The sequence below is a fragment of the Mustela lutreola genome, chromosome 13 (assembly GCF_030435805.1).
Source record: "Mustela lutreola isolate mMusLut2 chromosome 13, mMusLut2.pri, whole genome shotgun sequence".
NCBI classification, from domain to species: Eukaryota; Metazoa; Chordata; class Mammalia; order Carnivora; family Mustelidae; genus Mustela; species Mustela lutreola.
Window position 1 is genome coordinate 27,759,503 of NC_081302.1, and position 23,542 is coordinate 27,783,044.

The 23,542-nt window shown below is 40.0% G+C and overlaps 1 long non-coding RNA gene and 1 pseudogene across 2 annotated transcripts in view; one reads left to right on the forward strand and one right to left on the reverse strand.

The window, feature by feature from the left end:
* The window catches only part of LOC131813795 (uncharacterized), a 176,291-nt gene that overhangs the window by 114,412 nt on the left and 38,337 nt on the right, over nt 1–23,542 (reverse strand). The window contains exon 1 of one of the 2 annotated variants that reach the window (XR_009346980.1): nt 19,562–19,877. The exons of the other annotated variant lie outside the window; for it this stretch is intronic. This is a non-coding gene — a long non-coding RNA (uncharacterized LOC131813795). Of the gene's footprint in view, nt 1–19,561; nt 19,878–23,542 lie in introns of those variants that run through there. 2 annotated transcript variants of the gene reach the window in all.
* LOC131813794 (large ribosomal subunit protein uL15-like) lies at nt 16,848–17,289 on the forward strand (annotated as a pseudogene).

A 23,542-nucleotide genomic window follows, 5' to 3' on the forward strand; every position in this document is an offset into this window, starting at 1 on the left:
CAAACATGGGCAAAATCAAATTCATAACAACCAGGAACTAACAAAATAAAATCCATGTGTAATTTTTAAAAATAGTTACATAAATCATTTCAGACCTTGACTAAGAGCTGTATTTTTAAATTAATAATTGAAATCCTTGTACCTTAACATCTTAGTGACCGTTTTGTGTTTTCAGATAACAATGATATTTCAAAAATGAGTATTTCAAATATCTTTAGTCAAGAAGTTTCAGAACTCACACATAATTTTCTGCCTATTTATTCTATCCAAGGAAAGCACATTTAAAACGAGATGCTAAGCTTTCCCAATGAAAAGCAAGTTAAAAAAAAAAAAAAAAAAAGCAAGTTAAATCTTTAAATAGAATTCAAGACTGTATTCAAAATATACAGTAGACCCTCAAGATACTATACCCTGAAAGTGACATTTAGACCAGGAAACTGGAAAGAATTGGTAGCCCTCCCCATATAAAGATGACTACATGCAAAGGAAAATACGGCAATAAAATGAAAACTATTCTTTCTGGCAATTCTCCAAGACCTCCTATTTCAGAGAACAGGTAGCTAATTAGTTTAATGCTGAAATCACTCAACTGACTATCCCATTGCATATTTGTTAAAATAAGAAAAGCAATTTTGTCCAACAAGTCACTTTTTGGGAAACAGACTGGTTATCAGCTGGCTCTGGACAATACTGAGTAGTATGGCTGGAACCAGAAGGCAGGCTTTTATATTTCATTCTCCCACTCTAGCATCCCTTCTTGTGTCTTTAACCACATGAAATTGGTAGAAGATTGAGCTGATCTTCACATACTACCTCTAGATGTATTTGCCTGGTAACTTCTCTTCCATATAGTTTACACTTACTCTTTGGGGAAAGTTTTAGAGAAAGCATTCATCCTGAGGTGTAAGTGACAGATGTCTGAATTGATAATGCTCCTTGAATACCTCTGCATTTTCATTTTTTAAATGGAATTTGATTTTGGCATTCCAGCTATCCTTGAAACATTAGAATACAGAAATTCACTCACATAGCAATTTACCATTTCATTATATTTACCCCCTGCAAAAAAAAAAAAAAAAAAAAAAAAAAAAAATATGGCTTTGAATGATCTTACTACAATGACAGGCTTTATGAGTTTATTTAGGACTGACCTGACACATGAAAATGCATCTTGAAGAGTGACACTCATTTGTCAGGAACCCATAAAAAGTTATCATTCTTTATTATCTTGCCTTTCAGTTTTTCTTCCATGTCATTGATTTCTTCCAAATCTGATCCATGGTTTTTCATTCTGATACCTTAAATTATCCTGGGTGTTCAAGGCCTTTCATCGTTGACCCCAACAAACATTCCAAGTTTCCGAAGGTTCATCATCAACTATTTCCTTCTATGATGTCACTGCTTCAACCAACATATTTGCTTCCATGATTTTAGTGGGTTTGTGCGTGTGTGTGTGTCTGTGTGTGTCTGTGTCTGCTGTTACACATGACCCAAGTGCATAATAGGGAGGGATTTCTTCTCTATTGATCTAAATTTTCTTTAGTTTTCTACACAGTTCAGATCTCACCTCTTTCTTTGAATTGATGGCAATTGGAATCTTTGTACTTTTAATGTCTGAGTGCCCATTTTATATTTACATTTCTAGTTAATGTTGATATTTTAAAATGAAGTTTACAAGATAATTATACTTTTATTCAAGAAGTTTTAAAAACAGCCTGTGGCTATCTGCTTGTTTACCCATTCTAGCCCAGGAAAACATATTCAGAATGAGATAGATTTCCTCTTAAGAAGTGGTACCATTCTGGACCAAGGTGATCTGAAGTGATCTGTCCCTTCTCTGAATTATTGTAGCCATTATTATATAAAAAACTAGTTTGACTTATTTATTGACTATCTTTGATATCTTCTCTATACTCTCTTAAACAATTATTTAAATTTTATTTAGCTACATGTATTTAAATCCCCTTTACTTAATTACCTCAAGAATTTTTTGAACAGCAGAAACAGTGATTATTTTAATGTTAGCTCCAGAGGGGACGTTCACCTAGTAAATAAATTATAAATATTGTCTGGCTTCACTGTTTTTATTGTTTGTTTGTTTTGGGGGTTCTTTTTGGTTTCACTGCTTTTTAAAACACACCTAAGAATTTTTTGTATATGTAACTAAAATAAACTTAATTCTTCCCTTTTCATTTATGGAGTAAGTGTAAGAAAAAGGACAATAAGAAGGTTGTTCAGGGATATAAGAATTATAAACCATCACAGCTCTTTTATATTAATATTAAAATTTTTCCTAAATTTGTTGTTGATGCCTTTTTCATTAAATTATTAACAAGTTCCTAGTATAAATCTCAATTTAAATAAATTTACTTCCATATTGTTAACAAACATTAATAACAAATAATTTTTAAACTACTATGCCATAATCATTTCTGAAATTTAATCTCCATGAGCTCTTGCTGTTTATTAACTGAATGTTTAGCTACAGAAGAATGATTTAATATGTGTTTTTAGTGGCCAAAAAGCTAGCAGTTTTTCTCCAACTTAAAATGAGAAAAGTGCTCTTTTGCAAGGAAATCTCTTAGAACAAATCTCATTATCAGTAATAAAAGACATTCACTTTGAAGTTATGTATCACTCTTTAAAAACCACAGTTATTGGGGTATCTGGGTGGCTCAGTCGGTTAAGCATCTACCTTTGGCTCAGGTTATGATCTCAGGGTCCTGGGATCAAGCCTCGTATCAGGTTTCCTGCTCAGTGGGGAGCCTCCTTCTCCCTCTCCATCCGCCTGATGCTCTGTCTACTTGTGTGCCCGCCCACGTCAAATAAGTAAAAATCTTTAAAATAAATAAATAAGTAAAAACTAAAATGATTGTCATAGAAAAGGAAATAAAAATAATAGCATCAATAAACGGACTTTTTGTTCAATGATAATGTCAAATTAATCAACATTAAAAGCAATCTGGGTGTAATAAAAGAAAAGATAGCCAAATGATTTCAAACAAATACTCTTTTTCTTCTGGATAATACAGGTTATAATGTATTATCTCTCAATTTAGATGATTTTTTTCTTCTAATTGGTCTCATACCACGATTAACAGTACTTTCTACACCTTGATGTTTTTGAATTGCTTAGAGGGAAAAAAAACTATACCTAGTGAGGAAGAAATTCATGTAATTTTGGAATCTCTGCTAAGTCAAAGCTAAGCTTTTAATTCTGACTAAGTTTAATATTTTCCCAAATTCTTTTTCTTTTTAAAGATTTTATTTATTTATTTGACAGAGGTAGATCACAAGTAGGCAGAGAGGCAGGCAGAGAGAGAGAGAGGGAAGCAGGCTCCCCGCTGAGCAGAGAGCCTGATGCGAGGCTCGATCTCAGGACCCTGGGATCATGACCTGAGCCGAAGGCAGCAGCTTAACCCACTGAGCCACCCAGGTGCCCCCCAAATCCTTTTTTTCATAATTAGATTTTAGAATACTCCTTAAAGCAGTTAATCAATTTGCCAAGAGCAGTTAGTCTCTCCAGAAGGTGATAAAATAGGAAGAGCTCAAGCTCTTACTTTTCTGACAGGCTGGACTCCCAGTAGCAGCAGTAGTCAGATCAGCTGCAGTGAGGGAAATTTCGTATCACTGAGTCCATGCTTGACCTCAGTATCTGTTACTATAACCACTTCATAATGAACCAATAGAGCAAGCAGGGGATTGGGTGAGGAAAGATGTGATTGATAGCAACAGGATAATCTTATCTAACTGATAACTGAGAGGCCCCTCCACAGAAGGGTCCTTCTGGGAGCACAAGTGTTCTCATACCTTGGACCACAGCAAGAGGCCCATCTATATTTCTCTTCCCCAGGCCAATCTGTCATCAGTCCTCTTGCTTTTTTCTCCTAAATCCCTGATTGGTCGATGTAGTCATCAGCTACTCAGTGTGGCCTGGTGGTGACTGACTGTTCTCTCACCAGGAGACTTTTCTTTTCCCTTCAATGCTGCCCCTCAGATGGACTAGACAGTAAACTAGTCCTCTGCCCTGTGGGCCAGCAACTTATTTATCATCTTTGGAACAGACTCAAATTTCCCTTCCTCCTGAGTGAACTGTTCATTGGAACACCCCCACAAGGCCATTCTAGAGGGTCATAAGCAGAGCCATAAGAACAGGTACATCAGGTCATGCAACTCTCTTGTGCTTTTGGAACCTGATAAATCTGGATTTTGTTTTTATCACTTCCGTTTGTTGGTGGAGAACTCTTCAGCACACCCAGCTCAATGCCTGAAGAACAAGGTAGGAACAGTTCATTTTAGTAGCTTAGGTTGCAGTTACCGGCTTGCAGTATCTATCTTAGACCAGTTGCAAACTAAGGATAGTTAGCTGAAGAAGACATAGCAATGAAACCTTGGTGGCTTTTCCTATAGTTCTCTTACTTGAACTTGGACGTGCTTTATATAACACATCAGCCTACGGAAGATATCACAAACCCCACTGGATCTGTTGCTTCATACGGGTCAAGGGGAAGAACTTCTTGTACTACAGCCTAGATCTGCCGGGACGCCTTCTCTTGCTCTGGCTCCACTATTTGTAAACAGCTTTGTAAGCAGTTCGTTTGATAAACATGTCAGAGCCACACATCCACATGTGTTATATATTAATCTGAAATCCAAATAAGTCCACAAACTCTTGCATCTCTTCCTTATTAGTATAGGATAAAGAGGGCCCTGAGTAAGCTTTCACTTTGGAGGAGATAGATCTCAACAAACTCCCGACCACGGGACCCCCAGAAATTTTAAGTAGCAGATCTTTGAATTTTGTGCGATCTATCTATCCTTCATTCTCTTTCAAGTGCAGGTATTATGAGAACATTTATTTTACTATTTCATGGCCTTAGCAGCATGATTTATATAATCTATAAGCATTATACCCTAAAAGATGATAGGGTAATTAAAGAAAGGTCTGGTGATATCTTAAGGGATGATAAGGTAATAAAAATCCCTGAATACTAAATTATGGCATGGAGCTAGAGAATAACCAAAAGTGAAGGTTCACATTTATCTCGATCAAATGAATGCAAATTTCTTCTGGTGAGCTCTGCCTATTGGAATAGAGACCCCTCCTCCAGCACCACCACCACCCAAAAAAATGTTACATCGATAGCTACAGAGAAAGTCCGCTTCTAGGTATGTATTGATTTGCCTCGCTAAAGAGAACCATATGAGGGACACTTGGGGCTGCCTCCGGCTCAGGTCATGATCTCAGGGTTCTGGGATCAAGTCCCATATCAGGCTCTCTGCTCAGCAGGGAGCCAGCTTCCCTCTCTCTCTCTGCCTGTCTCTCTGCCTACTTGTGTTCTCTCTTCAAATAAATAAATAAAAATCTTCTAAAAATTTTTAAAAAGAGAACCATATGAAATAGCCACTGAATGGAGTCATGAGATGCTCATAAATACTATCATTCATTTTCATTCCTAAGATCTACCTACCTGTCTTCCTCACAGACCAAACAGGGAGGTTAATGAAGATGACTTAGAAATCATCTTGCATGGCTAGGTTCTTGACGGTGGCTCTCTTTTCTGAAAGTCCTCCGGTGATGTGGCATTTCTTTTGCCTTAGCATTTTGTTAGGCGACAGCCTCTACAGTCTCCACTATGCCACTGCCACTATAGCAGTCTTAACCATGCATATCAGGGAAAGATTAGAGAATCTGCCACTTTCTGAATATATCTCATTAAATTATCCACACAGGAACTAAGGAATGAATCATAGTATAGGTTTGGGGTCTTATTGAACCTGAAATGATCTTTGAACAACATTTTATTCATCCTCTGACATCTACCTGACCATGAAGTGACTCAAGGCTGAAGGCCATGCTTCGACTCAGCAAACCTAGGGACTTATATGGTTTTAACAGAGATAAAGTAAGATTTCAGTGCCCTGACCATCTATTTTGATCTCAGGATTACACGATCACTTACCCAACACCAAAGATCACTGTAGGCCTGACCAGCTAACAGAGTAATTGCATTCACCTTGCTTCTATCATATAAGTAATTCTGTTTGGCCTCCATTCTCATGGAATCTCAACATCTACACTAAAACCAGGGAAGCCCATGCCATCGATAATGTCAAATGTGTTTGGCCCCAGCCATAGATCACCAGAGAATAGCATCCACGGTGCTCTTCAAAGACTCTTATTCTCTTCTCTCTAATTTATATCTACAGTTGAATGAAGGTAATGTCTCCTGGCTCTCTGGGGACAAGTGAACATAAATTACTCCCACATTCTTACCTCTGTACAATTTTGGATTCCTCCTCCATTATGCAGACAAATTTCTGTCATCTCCACTTTATTTAGCATAGACTAGCACTAAGTCCATTTCCTAAAAAGAATTTTTTTTCTTATTAAAATTCTTATCCTGCAAAACTAGGAACTAGTGTAGGGGTGGAATACAAAATTTATTAGCTAGGTAAGTGCCAACAGTATACCTCCATGAACCTGTGCTTCGAAAATTACCCGAAAATGTGCTCTACCAAAAGAAAATACAAAGACATGTGGTGCAGAAAACAGAAGATCAACAAAAGAAGGGGGCAGTGAAAATATGCAGGATGATGTTGGAGGCAGAGGTCAGAGGAGAAGAGCTGTGCACCAAGACAGAGGGCAGCCTGCCTGGATTTCAGCAAGTCAGCGAGCACCAGCAACGATTTCTTCAAAAATACAAACATGTCACCTAGACAGCTGATGCATATTTGGGACTTGAATTTGGAATAAGTATACATAAAACCAAATAAAAAAAAGTTAGTAAGACATTTAACAACTCCGTCTGAGAAATAAAAACAGTTAATGGTATATCTTAAGCTTCATCACCAGTGATTCGTGTTTCCCTAGTCATTATAATCTAAACCCTGGATATTGATCTCACTAAACTGTGTTGTAACTATAACAACAGAAATGCAAAACAGGGAAGGAGAGAGAGAGAACTGAGGATAATGAGGGACTAGAAAGGCAAGCTTCATTCTTTCCCATACCAATAGGTAACACTGAAAAATCACAAGGTCAGTAGGTAGCAAAATAAGAATTTTCGAGGGACTGGGAAGGAACAGGGGGATAAGCAAGAGCCTAGAGGACCAGTGCATGCCGCAAGCAAACCTTGCAGAATAATTTGGATATTTCAGTCATGGGCTTGAGTAAACTTGATACAAGTAAATTCTCCTTTGCTTAAGGGGAAAATGATCATGAATAGGTATGGTACAGGTATCCAAAATAATTTATTGGGTGTCAGGCAAATTTCATCACACCCAATCTTGACAAAAACTACATGAGATAGAAATTACTTCCGTGTTACAGATGAGAAAATGGGGACTCAAAAAAGATGAAGTAACCTGCCCAAAGGCTCGTGGTTAGCCAGTAGCGGACCCAGGAATCACATAGGGAACCATCGGGGGCCAAAGTCCTTGTTCTTTCTATTCTAAATGCACTACCGTCATAAAATAACTTTTTTTTTTTAAGATTTATTTATTTATTTATTTATTTGACAGACAGAAGTCACAAGTAGGCAGAGAGAGAGGGGGTAGCAGGTTCCCTGCTGAGCAGAGGGCCTGATGCGGGGCTTCATCCCAGGACCCTGGGATCATGACCTGAGCCAAAGGCAGAGGCTTTAACCCACTGAGCCACTCAGGCGCCCCCAGTCAAATATCTTGATAGAATGGTTAAAGAAGCCTTGGGCTGGGCCCGTCATGAATGGACTCTAAATGTATTGTGAGGAACAGAAGAACGGTCCCGGCTGAAGGAACAATGCCGGGTGTGCTGAGAAAGGCTGAGAACAATCAGCCTAATTGTAACAAGGTCAGGTTACACAGGGGGAGGACTGATGTTTGTTAGCTTTAATGTGGAGATGGCATTCATTCCGAAGGATTTCTTCTCATTAATATCGGGGGAATCAAGAACACTTTAGCCATTATGCTACTTCTTTTATTTATAAAAGAAGATTTTTCTGACAGAAGGACAAACACTCATCCATCTGGTAAACCCTCGTGTCACAAGAACAGATGTTTAAATGACCCACAACAAGAAGAAAAGTAAATACAGAATAAGATCTCTTGCCAAAGCAAATTATCGTAACAGGAGCATCCGTCTCTCTTGCACAGCCAAGAGACTGTCTGCCTAACTAGGTTAGAGGCATGGACAGAGGCCTCTTGTTGCCAAAGGGAGCCCATTTCCATGTAGCATATCTGTCTTCAAAACAAAACCACCAATAAAAACAAGCACTTCTGTCTTCTTCTATGGAAGTTCTAATCTAACAGTAACCTAAAATTGTTCAGAAAAGCAATTGGTTGACTCTTGATCAAAACATTCTTGCCAGGTTTATCTTGAGGTTTATGAAATAATACGACTATTTGAGTTCCTTCCAATAAACACTTATAGTCTAAGAACTTTTTAAAAGGCTATTTCTCAAGTCTCTGTGACCTTCTCTGGACTCCCTGACGTCATCTCCGTGAACAGGAATGTTATATAATTGCGGGCTTGGGCTGAATTGTTTTGGATAATGTTCTCTATGGACATACATTATGAAAACAGTACTTAGATTTGTTCGTATAATTATCACATAAAGCATTCGGCTGTTAACTTAGTGGGTGTCAAAGCAAATTGCAGGCATGGGAAAAAGCTGCAGATGTCCCGCCAATTATTCTAAGTACTATTATAATAAAAATCGAATGACTTGGATGGTTAGGTTAATAACATACTAAGAGAAAAAACACTTGCCTTTTAAAAGTAGTTTGGAGTTATAATGCACTTTCGTGCAGTACTGTGCTAATCTAACAAAGACTGTCTTTTGGTCTCAGATCCTGACTTGGCATGCTGAATGAGAACATATTATTCAAAGTTTTTGCCTATGGCCAAGCTTTAAAGAAGGTAATTATGATTCCAGGTATTTGAGCAGAAAAGAGGTTCAGCTGTTTACACATTAGGCACAATAGGTGAGCTGTTACCGAGGTTTGAAATAGAAATCTCAAATGGAAAAGAAAATTATATAGGCTCCTTGAAAAAAATCATAATTCGATCAAGGTACATGTCAAATCGCAACTTACCCTAAAATACCTACACAATAGAAGCATATTTGTAAATTGTCTCTTTCTAATAAAGCCTCGTCGGGTATGAACTCCTGCTCTTCTGCAATCCTGTTCATCCCACATTTGCCATATATGCTGTGGAGACGAGATTCTGGATGCCAGGGTCACTTAAAGCTGCAGCAGAAATAGAAACTAAATGTGCCCCAAGAGACCTTTTGCAGCCCTGTAGTAGAACTGGGTCAGGAACTCACACGCTCCCTTTCACTACTTCAGGGATCAAAACAAAGAACTTGAGGATGGTGGGCGGAATCTTGTATTCCTGTCTCCAGGCTGATAAAATCGCCTCTGACTCATATAGAGGTTCAGAGCTCAATTTTTAATTTTCCACACCCTTCCATGCATAAGTCTCATTGGATTCCCCCGAGAATCTATGAGTCAGGCTCTTTGAGATGACAAGGAGCAGAGATATGGCAAGTTTACTCTGACTGATGAGAGTTTTTGTAAGAAAACACCCAGAAGTAGGTAAGCAAACCATCTTGGTGGCAGTCAGATGGACTTCTGCCTCTCTGGGTCTCTTCAAGTTTCTAAGGAATCTATTATCTGATTAATGTATTTTGAAGTTCTTTGAAAGAAATGATCCGGTTGGGGTCAGTCAAGCAGAGCTCACTGAAGAACAGCCCTAAAAGACAGAGTTCTCAATCCAGGCCACCTTCTAGATCACCAAGTTCCCAAGTGCCCAGCCTGTGGCTAGCTGCCACTTGGCGATTAATAAGGAAGGAACAAGCTTGTAGTATCCACATTCCAGAAAGGGGCTGTGGATATTCAAGAATGATGTGGCATCCAAAGCAGTTTAAAGCCAGGCTTCTGTTTTCAGATTGTCTGCATTAAATTATGAATTTACTAGACCAAGCCCACACAGCCCATGGAAGGGATTTGATCTTCCTACGCCTCGGTTTCCTTATCTGTGAAATAAGTAGATTAGTATTAAGTATCTCATAGCAATCCCACGATTAAACGACATAATCCATGTAAAGAATCACACAGAGAGCTCAGATAATATAATTGTTTAGAAAAAGCCATTAAATCATGCTTAACTATTAGTCATTTGAATATCCCTTTGCATACCACTAAAAATCTCAAGGGCCACAGTAAATACATGTATATTTGGAAAAGCCCTGCACGTGAGAACCTTGAAACTCTGGCTTGAATCCTTTCATAATGTGAAAATACTGTCCTGTTTGGTTCTATTTTTCAATTCTATACAGAATTTGTGTATATTGGACTTGCCAAAAATAGGGGCATACTACGGTTAAATCTGGATGGTCCCTGAATTTATGAACAAATGTATTTTTTAAAGTAATATAAAACAAACATCGTAAAGGTACATTCACACCTTGTTCTTGTTGTTTTTTTTTTTTTTCACACCTTGTTCTTGACATGCAGAATCACATCTACATGTATCATTATTGTTCAAGGACTCTTTCTTTTAAGGAAACAGAAATAAACAATAGGAGGCCTTTTATCATGAGCCCCAGTGCCCATCAGAAAGCTGTTCAACTTCTGCCCTCACGCAGCTTGACAGATACATGCAACAAAACAGACACCCATGGTCTCGGTTTTAGCCTGATCTAGGCCTTAATTCCCACCTATTAGTTCTACAACTTTAGGGAAACTAAGTAGTCTCTCAGAATCTCAATTCCTTCAGACAAATTAAATCATATTCTTGGGGGTGGGGCTCGGGTACCATATTTTTTAACTCTCTGGTGCCTCTGCTATGAAGTCAAGTTTAAAAGCCCACACTCTAGGGGTGCCTGGGTGGTTCAGAGGGTTAAAGCCTCTGCTTTTGGCTCGGGTCATGATCCCAGGGTCCTGGAATCGAGCCCTTCATCGGGCTCTCTGCTCAGCAGGGAGCCTGCTTCCTCCTCTCTCTCTCTGCCTGCCTCTCTGCCTACTTGTGATCTCTGTCTGTCTGTCAAATAAATAAATAAAATCTTTAAAAAATAAAAAAAATATAAAAGCCCACACTCTAAAACTAGTGGTTCTCAGACGATAGCATACACCACAGTCAGACTGCTAATACCCACCTCCAGAGTGTCTGACTCTGTAGATCCGAGGTGGACCATGGGTTTGTACTTCGGACAAGTTCCAGGTAACGGTGATGTGGCTGGTCCAGGGACCGTGCCTTGCAAACCACGCCTCTGAACGCATCTGCTGGTCCCCCTGGAGAGGCCCCTCTGAACTACAGCTATGAAGGCCCAACAACATCTTGCTTCAAGTCAGACTCCCTCATCTCCTAATTTTTCTTTTCCACTCCCAGTGCTTCCCTCAACCACCAACAGTATTAATGCTCTTTGTCTGTGTCCATTAGACATTCCTTATAATTATTTATAATCAAAGCTTCAAAACCAGAACGTTATTTGTTTGTAACTCCACCGTTTTTCCCAGTCTTCCAGTCGCCCTAAGGGCAAAACCTTGTGCTCTATGCATTTGGGTACTGCTGGCTTTGAGCAAAATGCCTGCTGGCACATAGCAGGAGCCTAATAAACAGTTTGTTGAATGTAAATAGTCCATAAGCCAAAAATACTTATCCAATACCTAGCATCAGACCTAGTTCTCTGAAAAAGATTAGCCTGAGTCTAGGAGGATGTAAACCTTATCATCATTTATCAGGACTTTTCAGTTATTTCAGGGAACGTGAACGGTGTTTTGCTTGGTAAGAAGAGGCACATGTTTTTCTAGCCTTGTTCTTGCTAACATTGTTTCACACCTCTGTTCCTCAGTCTGACCATGCTCCTCTCTGTCGGCCTACTCATGCTGAGCTTGCTACCCACACACCCCCGCAAGCACTTACCACACTGTGACAAAAACATACCAAATTTTCCAGACAGGGGTTTCTTACTTTTTAAACAATACTAAAATAGAACACATCAACGCGAAAGTTGACCCTCTTCAGATCTATGGTCTAGGTAAGTAAATAGGTTGGAAACTACAACAGAAACGTTCGATTGAGCCCCGGTGATTCCCACTGAGGTACTTGGCCCGAAGTCTGAGGAGTGTGTCTCCTTAATAAAAGGTGGAGACCAAGACTGTGCCTGTTATCCTTTAACCTCGGGGTCTGTTTATAATTTGTTATTCATTAAATAGCTAATTCTTTACCAGGAGGCCCAAAGCTAGCTATCTTTGCCATGATGGAGTATCCGAAGTCCTGTTGCTGCTTGTTCTGCCCTTTCTTTGGCAGATATAACTGCATGTGAGCTCAAGGAACAAAAGCACTCAAAATGCAGATACAGAAACAGAAGCAGAGGAAGAAGAAAAAGAAGATGATGAAGAAGAAGAGGAGGAGGAGGAGGAGAAGGAACACTGTGACAGGAAATGTGCCAAGGTCTAGCTCTGGAAACAATCGAGTAAAACAGGGTCTTGGTCATTGGATCTCAGCGGGCTATGGGGGAAACATGGCTTTGTTTGTTTGCTTGCAGGTTGTTTGGTTTGGTTTGGGGGATATTGATACTGATATTAATATCCATAGTGTCGTGGTAGGCAGGAAAGATGAAAGGCCAGAACCGGCTAGAGGAAAATGCTGGGTTATTTTACTCCAGACGGCAAGAGACTCGGAAAAAATGTCAGAAAGGGGAAAGTGCCTGAAATGAAATGTCTGGAAAACAAACCAACAAACAACCCAGTTAGCATAGTAGTCTAGGCTTAAGAACAAAACTTAGGGAAGACTCCTCCTTCTTTTTAAATGTAAGGAAAGAATATGAGTTGGCCTACTTAATGGAACTGTTTGAAACCCTGCCTATTAAAATTTCCTGGAAGAGTTATAAACCCATAATTCTCTTACTATTTTACCATCTTCTTAACAAATCATATGTCGAAATCTCCAGGCATGTTCCGCTAATCCTAACGATCTCCCACCCCCGTAGCTTCAGTCACCTGACAAATATTGTCTGCAGGCCTACAGTACTTAAAACTCTCTACTGCCTGAAGAAACGGACACTTGGGCGCACACGCGCGCGCGCGCGCGCACACACACACACACACACACACGATGGATTCAGTCTCTGTCCTCACACAACTTTTAAGTTCCAGAAAACCTGATTTTAGAAATGCATTTAAGAATACATTTTTTAAAAATTTTAAAGATTAGACCTTCTTTATCATGAAGATTTTCAGAATTGATTATAAGCAGACAAAAGAGGCTAAGCAAGTCTCTAAATGGTGGCCTCTGGATACTGAGAGAATAACAGAGATGCAGAAAGACAGTTTCTGTGTGGTAAGTAAATTCTGCTTCACAAGGAATCACCCCCGATCCATCATCCTCACACCCCAGAATCTCCTTTGAAAGGAAGTTACAAACATCAGTGAAGCCAGTGGGAGCAAACACTTGAATTATTACTTTAGAGTCATAAAGAAACTCATGGGGCAGAGATCCACCTGCGTTTCTTTGTTTTTATAATGTGGATCAGGATACAAAATTGCAGAATTTTTGCTAAGAAATTTTTAAGAATATGATATTCATACTTTATTGTATTGCAGAAAAGAGGAATAATGTTCCCCCTCACTTAAAAAAATCACTATCCCCCTGTTACGTATAAGTTTGAACAACACAAAGTATACTGATTATGAATCTGTATCACACACAAAAAAAATTGCTATAAATGCAATTTTCTGCTCACCAGAAATTGTCTGCCATGTGACTCTTTGTAGAGTTGTGTTCCTCTCTTAAAGCATTAGATTCACTTCCATTCACCTCTAATGGGTTCTGCAAATTTTTGTATTATTTTCAGGGAATACATTCCCGCCTTTGGTTATCATGCTCCAGACCTTGGGCCCAGAAAAAAATTTTAATGTAGCCAAAGCTTAGTATGTTGCAGCGTAGCACACCACATACTGGAGTAGACTGTACTATACATAGCATATAGTCAAGGGTGGTTTCATTGAAACAGAGCAAAAATTTTCCCCTTGTTATTTTGGGATATTTCAAAAACGTGCCTCTGAGCTTTAGCATGGGGCTTGATTAATGCATGATTTCCTCTTTAAAATTAGAAACAGGAATTGAGAATGAAGCTTAATAATTTTCATTTGCTCTTCTTTTCCAAGCATGCTAATTAAGGCCTGATTCCCAGACCCGATTAAGCAGCTCCTACATCTGACTGCAGTTTTTAGTTATCCCTGCAAGGCAGGAAGCTTATTTGGAGTGAATGGGAACAATCTGGGAAGGAACAATGAGACTGTGGAAGGCGAAGGGGTGGGGGGCAGTGGTTGTTTGGTTTTGGTTTTGCTCTTAGAATCTGTTTGCCATGTCCCTTGCAAAGTGCAACAACACAGTTCAACAGAGAATGTCAAAAATGTCATTCTAAGTAAAGCACCATTACTTTAGGACTCTCAGAGCATTCTGTGAAGAATATTCTAGTTTCCTTTGAATTCCTTGAGTGCAATGGTACAAGAGAAATATGTACTTTGTTTAATACTTTGTCTTAAGAAAATGTAAAAGATACATGTGCTATCACTATCCAATGCTCTTTTTCTCTTGGATTCATTGCAATCAGAAAACGAATTGAATGTGTATCTTTTCTGGCTTTCATGGAGCAAAAAGCTGAATAAAGAAACAGTAATTATCGGGGGCACCTGGCTCAGTCGGTGAACCTGCAGCTCTTCACCTCGGGACGGTAAGCTCAAGCCCCGTGTGGTAGAGATTACTTAAAAAATAAAATCGTTTTAAAAACACAAACAAACTAGTAATAGTCAAACACGAGCTCCCTCAAAACCATTTTTCTCTTTGAAGATAATGGCCCTGAATTATTTCAGAACATTAATTTTTGAAATATTATAAAGTTGCACTCTAACATAGCCAGTGGCCATTAAATGTTTCTGGCTAATATTTAGAAAATCGATAACTAAGTTGCCCTTGTATCAAAGGAGTACAAGCTGGAACTTGTCTTATGCAAATTATATAATCATGTATGAGTAAAACTCAATTTCTCAGAAGCTATATAGATGTCCTCCCCCACCCTCATTTCTTTTTTTTTTTTAAAAGATTTTATTTATTTATCAGAGAGAGAGGCGGAGAGAGCGAGCACAGGCAGACAGAGTGGCAGGCAGAGGCAGAGGGAGAAGCAGGCTCCCCGCTGAGCAAGGAACCTGATGTGGGACTAGATCCCAGGACGCTGGGATCATGACCTGAGCCGAAGGCAGCTGCTTAACCAACTGAGCCCACCCAGGCATCCCCGCCCTCATTTCTTAAATGAATTTTTAGTTACCGTAGCAGAGTCAGGCCATGACTGGGGTCCAAAGCTGAGACATAGAAAGCCAGACTTCGCTGATACATTTCTCTATAGCTCATCTCAGCATTTCTATCCCTTCCATTCTACTTTGCTACCTCCTAATTCAAAGAATACCTGCTTGGCTTCAGCTTCCCGGGGTAACATGAACTTACCCCAACTACTGAAATTACGAAGTCAGAGTGTTTTACAGAGTCCCTTCCTTGCCACACCCATTGCCAAGAGCCCATATCAAACCAATATCCCTTTGTTTCAGGGTTGGGTTGTAGTGCCCTAATTGTTTTCAGTGTTTCCTTTCTCCCACTATCTTCCTTTCTTTCCCATTCTCTCTCTCTCTCTCTCACGTCTACCTGCAAATTGGAGTCACATTGATTTTCCTTAAACACCATTTCATTTACCTTATTTTCCAGTTTAAAAATCTCAGCTACATACAGATTGATCATCAGGGACCTTTAAATCCTACACGCCTGGCTGCCTCTGAACCTCCCTCCCAAAACAGCCTTTACCATTAATCCTTGCTTTTCCAAACCCTAGAAACACCTCAGATCGCTGGTGGCTCTTACCAGTTCCAAATACAATAGGTCTGAAGTGGAGCCTGGGATTCAGCTGTGCCATCGTTGCTAGTGGTACAGACTACATTTTGAAAAACAAAGATTTAGACAACTCTTCTCTTTGGTCATGGAAACACTGGCCTCTGTCAAGAGCTTATTTGAAGGATGAGAAGAGAGAACTACATGCAATAAAATATCTCATATCTGATTGAATCAAGTTAAGGGCAGGGCAAACTCTAAGTTCTTTTCAAAAATTATATAGTAGTGCATGTTTGATTGATAACTGTGTACACATAAGCTGTGAAATTACCTATATCCTATGGAAGTAAGGAAGGAAAGAAGGAAAGATAGAAAGCCCAATATGAACAATTGAAACTTCTGAAACAACTGTCCAACATTTTATAAGCTACATAAAACCTAAATACTACCACAAATAACATGACCAAACTTTGTCTGAATACTGTATTTCTGTCCTGGGCATCAAGCATTTATTTGCTTTTGCTCAGTCACTGCCCTCCTACTTGCAATAATCCATGAGCTGGATTCTCTCCATTTGTTCCACCAACCAGAGTCCAACACCCTTTAGCAAATGGGATCTCTTGCCTCTTTAAATCTCTGCATCACTGGAAAACTAAAATTATGCTCTTCAAAAAAATCCTCTAAGGCCAATGCTATAGAGTTATATACTTTTATTTAAAGCATTCTTTTGTTTTAAGAGGTCCATGATTTCTACTTTGTTTCCTAAATGGAGTATTGACAGAGATCAATAATCCAATAGAACAATCTGACATAGCATAGGAACAGCTCTTAATTACACTGGCTAGAAAAGTGGTAGAGAGTAAAACTCATCAAATCTGCATGTTGTTTCAAATACAAAATTATTAAATATATAGTTTCATGTTTTTACTGAGTATTCATGATAGAAGTTTGAGTTCTCTGCTCTTCCACCTGGGCTGCCAACATGCCATCCAGACCAAGGAAGACCCGGAAATTTTGGACCCACAGGAGCTATGGCCATAGCCCCATCTACAGGCACCGGAAGCTCCCAAAGAGGACTGGGTGATTCGGGAGGCACGGGTCACCACAGGGTCCACCTGGACAGATATCACCCAGCTTATTTTGGAAAAGCTGACAGGAGACATTACCACTTAAAAAGGAACCAGAGCTTTCTGCCCAGCTGATAAACTGTGGGCCTTAGTTGGTGAGCAGACACAGGGGAATGCCACCAAAACCAAGGCTGGAACTGTTCCTATCACTGATGTGGTGCGATCAGGCTACTACACAGGTTTGGGAAAGGGAAAGCTCCCAGAACAGCCTGTCATCGTGAAGGTCAAATTCTTCAGTAGAATTGCTGAGGAGAAGATTAAGAGATTGGTGGGGAGGCCTGCATCCTCATAGCTTGAAGCCCTGTGGAGAGAGCGTCATTTAATGCTAACAGGTGCTTTTCAAAAAAATAAATAAATATAATAATAATAATAATAATAATAACAACAACAACAACAGTAATAATAATAGAATTATCTGAACTCTGGAGCACCAAAGATAGTTTTATCTTATGGAAGATGGATTGGCATTCAGTAGGTCTTCCATAACTATAGCTCAGTTTTTATATAGTGGAAAATTATATAAATTTGATAAAGTAAGCATTTCCAAATAATGGGAACTAATTTTTTCCATGTGTACTATTGCATCTTTTAATTGACCATAAAGTTATAAGCACCACCTGTTTGTCTTGTAATAGACCCTCCTCAACCCCCAGCTAGTTTGAATTTCATGTTACTTGATCCATGAGTGGACATGTCATGAAGCAAGCTAATCAAAGACCTTACCTGGAATTGACATACGAACTTGAGAAGAGAAGTTCTAGTTCTACCAGGTTTGCTAATCTGAGAGAATGTGAATCTGGGCTTTCCAGTAGCCCAGTAAGAAAGAGTGTATGAACTCAACTGTATGTGATCATATGAGGCAGAGGAGAGGAAGAGAGAATGGGAAGGAGAATAACAGTAAAATAGGTTGGGAAGTGAGCGGAGAGAAGGCGAGAGCTTTGCCAGTTCTGAACTTTCGTCCCAACCAGTAAGGTTCTAATCCCTGAACTCATTATTTGATCATGTGTACTACCCCAGCATGCTTTCCAAACTCAAAATACAATGAACTCCCTTATTTTGGTTAATCTAGTTCAAATTAACATGATATGATTAATATATCACATCCTTCTAGGACACATTCAGTTCATTATTTGGGGTGTGGGTTTGTTTGTTCATTAAATTTCTATTTTTTTACCTGGTGCATTTCATTAAGATACACTGTGTGTTTATATGGCCATCCTCTCTAGTTATTCTCTATAGGGTAGTAAGTACCCAATTTTATGGGTATATTGTCTTCCAGTTGAGAAAAGCTGTCCTGCGTTTCCTCTTCCAGTTACCCTTGGTGCAAGGTTTTGCCTGTATGGGACCCACAGCAGTTGACAAGTCAATATATTTATGTGCCAGAAAATGTGCAAGGGTAGAGTCCTACCTAAATTTACATAGAAGCCAACAAATTTATCCTGAAGACAATCCAGAAAATATACTTGTCCATTTTTCTGAGTATTCCTGATGAAAGCCATAAACTCAGAGTAAACATGGATTCCCCAAATTGCTACACTTGAAGTGGCTGCAAAATTTAAGACTATTTCCTTTTTGAACAAGGTCATCTAACAGAGTCTGGGAGCAAAATCAGACTCCCTGAATAAATAGAAGAGAAGCAGTGGAGAGCCGGGGGGTCCTCAGCCCAAGAAATTGACTCCAACATTCAGCTACGTCTAAGTTTGGAAGCCCTTGTTGGAAAAGAAAGCCAATCTAAGAAGAAAAGTTTGTTGGGTTTAAAAAAAAAAAAAAAATCATAGCAGTTGTCCTGAACACATGTCTCCAAAATATGAATCATTTTATCTCTATCTCAGCTTTCCCTGAGAAGCATGGGTTAATGGGTTGAAAGTACCTTCCTGTGGCACCTCTCTTCCTAGCAACTCCACAAACCTGAGCCTGTCTCAATAGATAGGGTCATGTCTGCACTTCTTAATCCTCATTCTCCCTAAAAAAGAGAAGCTCTTCATCAAATCAGTCAAGGAGAGAAAAGAGTTGAGGCAGTGGAATTTTTCTGGCACAGACTTCATGGTGTTTCTCATCAATAGCAGTGTCCCTGATCAGTCGGGTACAGCCTCTTGCCTGCATCTCCCTCCCCCAACAAGCCGGTTCTCTCTTCCCTCTCTCCTCCACCCTCCCCTGCACCACACAGCAACCTTCTCAGGTTGGCCATACTCTTGCCTTCTGGAATTGTCTCCCTTGCTGTAATGAGAGGAGCTTTCTAAAAAGCTTTGGGATTTTTTTTTTTTCCCCTAAGGGAAGACAGCAAAAGACCGTTCTCTGAAAAACAATCTGAGGGTTTTGGAGGGGCAGGGGGTGAGAGGTCGGGTACCAGGTGGTGGATATTAGAGAGGGCACGAATTGCATGGAGTACTGGGTGTGGTGCAAAAATAATGAATACTGTTATTCTGAAAATAAAAAATAAATTTTAAAAAAAAGACCATTCTAATGTTTCACAAAAGACTCTCTCCTCCATTGTGCTGCAAATTTATACGTTGGTGTCATCTGAGAGAAAACAGCGTATAGTGTGACCCTTTCATGTGTGGACTCTTACCTCTGCCTATTAGCAGCTGTGTGTCCTTAATTTTTCCATGCCTCTGTTTTCTCGTGTGTTAGTTGGAAAAAAGCAGTAATACCTCCATCATGTCGTTATGGTGACAATTAAATGAATCCATATATGTCAAGTTTCAACACTGCTTGTCACAAAGAAGTGGTCTCTCAGAGCGTCCTCTCACCATGGCTTCCTGCACTCTCCTGGTCCCTCCTCTTGCGACTCTGCACTCGGCATTGACGCCTTCTCCACACACCAACAGAAATTAGAATCCTTGGCTCGTCAATGGAAATTGACTACTGAACGGTTTAACGCCATTTTGAGAATTCCTGTTTGTTACAGAAACAAAATAAAATAAAAGTTGACACAGTCAAGAACTTCATCTTATCACAGATTTCAGTCCAGAATTGAGAAGCAAACTCAGTGTGGTTATTTTCAACTTGATATGATTAATATAATGTCAAAACGAGCTTAATTTTTCTGAGGAAAATGAAGGAAGAAGAGAAAGAAGGAAGAGGGAGGGGGAGGGTTGGGCAAGGGGAGGGAGTAAAACCACTCTCAAGAAAATCATGAAACTACATCAAAATTCACTGTAAAACAATCCCACTTCGTATCCTATTAAACTCCATAGGAAATGACATTTGCTACAGTAAGAAAAACAGATGGTGGAAGGAGAGAGGAAAATAAAATTCTTTGAAAACCGAGAATGAAAATGCCACTGCTAACACTTTGGGTCCCTCTGACGTGTTAATATATCAAGTTATAGCCTCCAAGACAGTCACTTTCTTCATCACACGCATGCCTTCCAGCCTAAAATAGTCCCACGGGGCTTCTAAAGTAAGACGTGTGTGGTGTCGGGGACGTGTGTTTGTGTGAGGTTGCATATGAGTTTGTGCGTGGGGCCAGGACAGGGAACAGTGGGGGTCATTCACGCCCACGAGGCAGGCAACCCTGAACGGGACACTTTGCCAGCAGCCCAGTGATTCATCTTCCTCTCAGGCACAAGTACATCAAGGCCTCTGTTTTGCTCTTAGTTCACATTTGTCTTCCTTAAACCAATGAGTCATGAGTTGGAAATATGTATGAAATAAGCAAGATGAATATGTCACTGAGTTATTTCTGGTCATTCCAATATACACATCCTAGGACATCGTGCATTTGAAAGTCAAATTTTTTAATATGAGAGGTTTATACAAAGGCAACAGAATTGGTTCTGTAAAAAAAAGAAAGTCAGGTGCAAGAAGAAATGGAGCCTGGTAGAACAACGAAGTCTAGGTGCAGAGAATCAAAATTTCTTCCAAGGAAATTGCACGAATTCTTGGTCACTCGAATTAGCAGAGAAATAGTCTTGCCAAAGTTGAGGGCTGGGAAACAAATGAGATGTGGTCTGTTGTAAAGCTGTCACACCTCTCCACGGCAAAAAAAAAAAAAAAAAATGAGGCTGATATGGTAACAAAATTCTTCTTTTAATGCCTTCCCATCCAAAGCTAACTACCTGAGAAATCGGGGGATTAAATAGAGTTTGAGCATGAGAAAACAGAACCTGGGAAGCAGCCATATATAAATAACGCCTCGCCTAGTAATTACCAATGCAGGACACTCTTCATTTACCCATTTGGTCAGCAGTCACCTGTGGGGCCCTGACCACAGGCCCGGTTGGAAGTCTCCCAGGCACTGAGGACCTAACGGTGCACCGGCTGATGCAGCCCCTTTCCTCACAGACCTTAGGTTTCCCAGGTCAAGGTATTTAGCAGATCATAACAGGAATAATTTTTGTGACAGTAAGTGGTATGAGGGAATATGGGATAGAGACATGAAGATTTGAAATGGAGGGGAAATCCCAGGAGCTGAAGGATGAGAAGCTGTTGGCAAGGACATTCCAAGCAAAGAGAGAACATCATTGTCAGTCCCTGTGGCTGGAAGGAACGAGGTTTCTGAGAAACTGAGAGAGGAGCGTTAATGAGAAATGAGGGAGACACGGGGCACAAGGCGGGAGAAGAACAGAGGTTGCCCGCGGGAAAACCTGCCAGGCCCCGCTGAAGGCTGTGGACTCTTTCCAAAGAATCATTACAAGTTACTGGAAGCAGGGGAGTGACACAATCGGATGCGCTGTTTTAGAGATAACTAGCTCTCATGGAAACAATGTGGTAGGGAGATAAGGAGGGACAAGAGAAGAATGTTTACAGAGCCTATTGGACGCCAACATCTTGATCCAAGATGGTTGTGGAGATAGGAAATGGAGAAATTGTTGTGAGGGTTGAGAAGCTTTTATCAATAAGACAGTGACTGTCTTCTGCCATACAGAGCGGGATGAGAGAGAAAAAAGAAAGGAGAGGGGGGGGGGTCTGGGAGCCTGGCTGCCTCAGTCTGAAGACCACGTGACTCTTGATCTCAGGATCACGAGTTCAAGCCCCATGCTGGGTGCAGAGATTACTTAAAGTGAAATGAATAAAAAAAAATTTTAAAAGGACTTCCTCTCTGTGTCACATACATACTTTTATACTTCTACTAGTTTCCCCACTCTTTTTGTTCCCTTTCCCCCACTATTTTATGTGAAGTGGTGGTATCTCTGGTTGGGGTCATGGAAAAGCAAAGGGAGGAATGGATATTACCCAGCAACTGTGGCCTGACCTAGATGTAGTAACTGATAAGATTTGTGTGGTTTCTGTCTGGGAAAGCAGTAGGTACAGCCTTGGTTTTATATAGAATAATTTATTATGTTACATGCAAGCAATTTTTTCTTCTCGAAGTGTAAGTTTAGAAGGAAGGATGTGCTGATTTTAAGCAGCCAAAGGGTATATACTAATATAGACAAATGTCACTTTTTTGGCTGCCCAGCATCTGACCTTCTTCTGTACATTTAGGATATTTTTTATCTTATAAATCTTGATGGGAGGTATATCCTACTGTAGAAGCAAAAGATGCCAGATACACAACCAACCCAGCTGTTTTTGCAGCTAGTGATGGACCCATCTCCTATGCTAAGCCAATCAGATGTACCCACCATGTGTTATAAACCAGAAATTAACAATGAAAAGAAGGAACAGCTGAAACTATGCCAGCGCTGGCAACATCAGTGTCTGTTTCTTGGGGATGGCAGAACCAGGGGATCCCCAGGAACAATGTAGGTGGGATGCAGATCAAGATATTGCCCTTAGCAGTAGATACAATTGTATTTTCTCCTAATGTGTCTTAAGTTGTGGATCTCGCATCAAACGCAAACCTCTTTGTTCTGCCTTCCCAGTGATTCTGAGATTCTCAATACCCTTTCAATTAATTCCTTTGCTCCATTTCTATATGGCCTTTAAACTAAAACCCTTAAGGAATACAATAATGCTTCACAGCCCACTCACTGGATGGTTTAACAAACTGAAGAACATTTCCCACATGTGGATGGTCAATTTAGTGGTCCATTATATATTTCAGAAGATCTCTTTATGTGACCTATGTCTTCATTCAAGAGCCTCAGTTTTTACTGTTTGCTGTGTTTGTCACTTCTTTAAATTTATAAAAACAGATCCTTTCCCCCAAATACACATGGGCCATTATAGGAATTTCAGAAGATGATGGGTAGAGATTTGACTTCAAACTCTGAGGCAATAAATGTGAATTTTTTAGCTGGTATCTCCTTGATATTCAGGCCAACAGACATGCTTGCACCCACACTGCTGACACAGAAACTTGCCCCTTGCACCACCTGCCAGAACCCAGAAGGCACATGAATTCAGGAGTGTTAGCCAAGGGCAACACAGGAGCAACAGTGAAGGGAAAAGATTTAATGTTACCGCAAGCCAAAATGGAGACGACCAAAAGTACATAATTCCAGGCTCCAATTCCCACACATTCCTCAAGTGATTCTCTTTTGGTGTAATGAAAAATCCACCAGGCAACTGGACATGCTCCTCCACCAGAAGTCTAGCTGAGACTGACAATCCTGCAAGCATTATCACAAAAGGGGTTGGTGGACCAGCGACTCCTTCAACA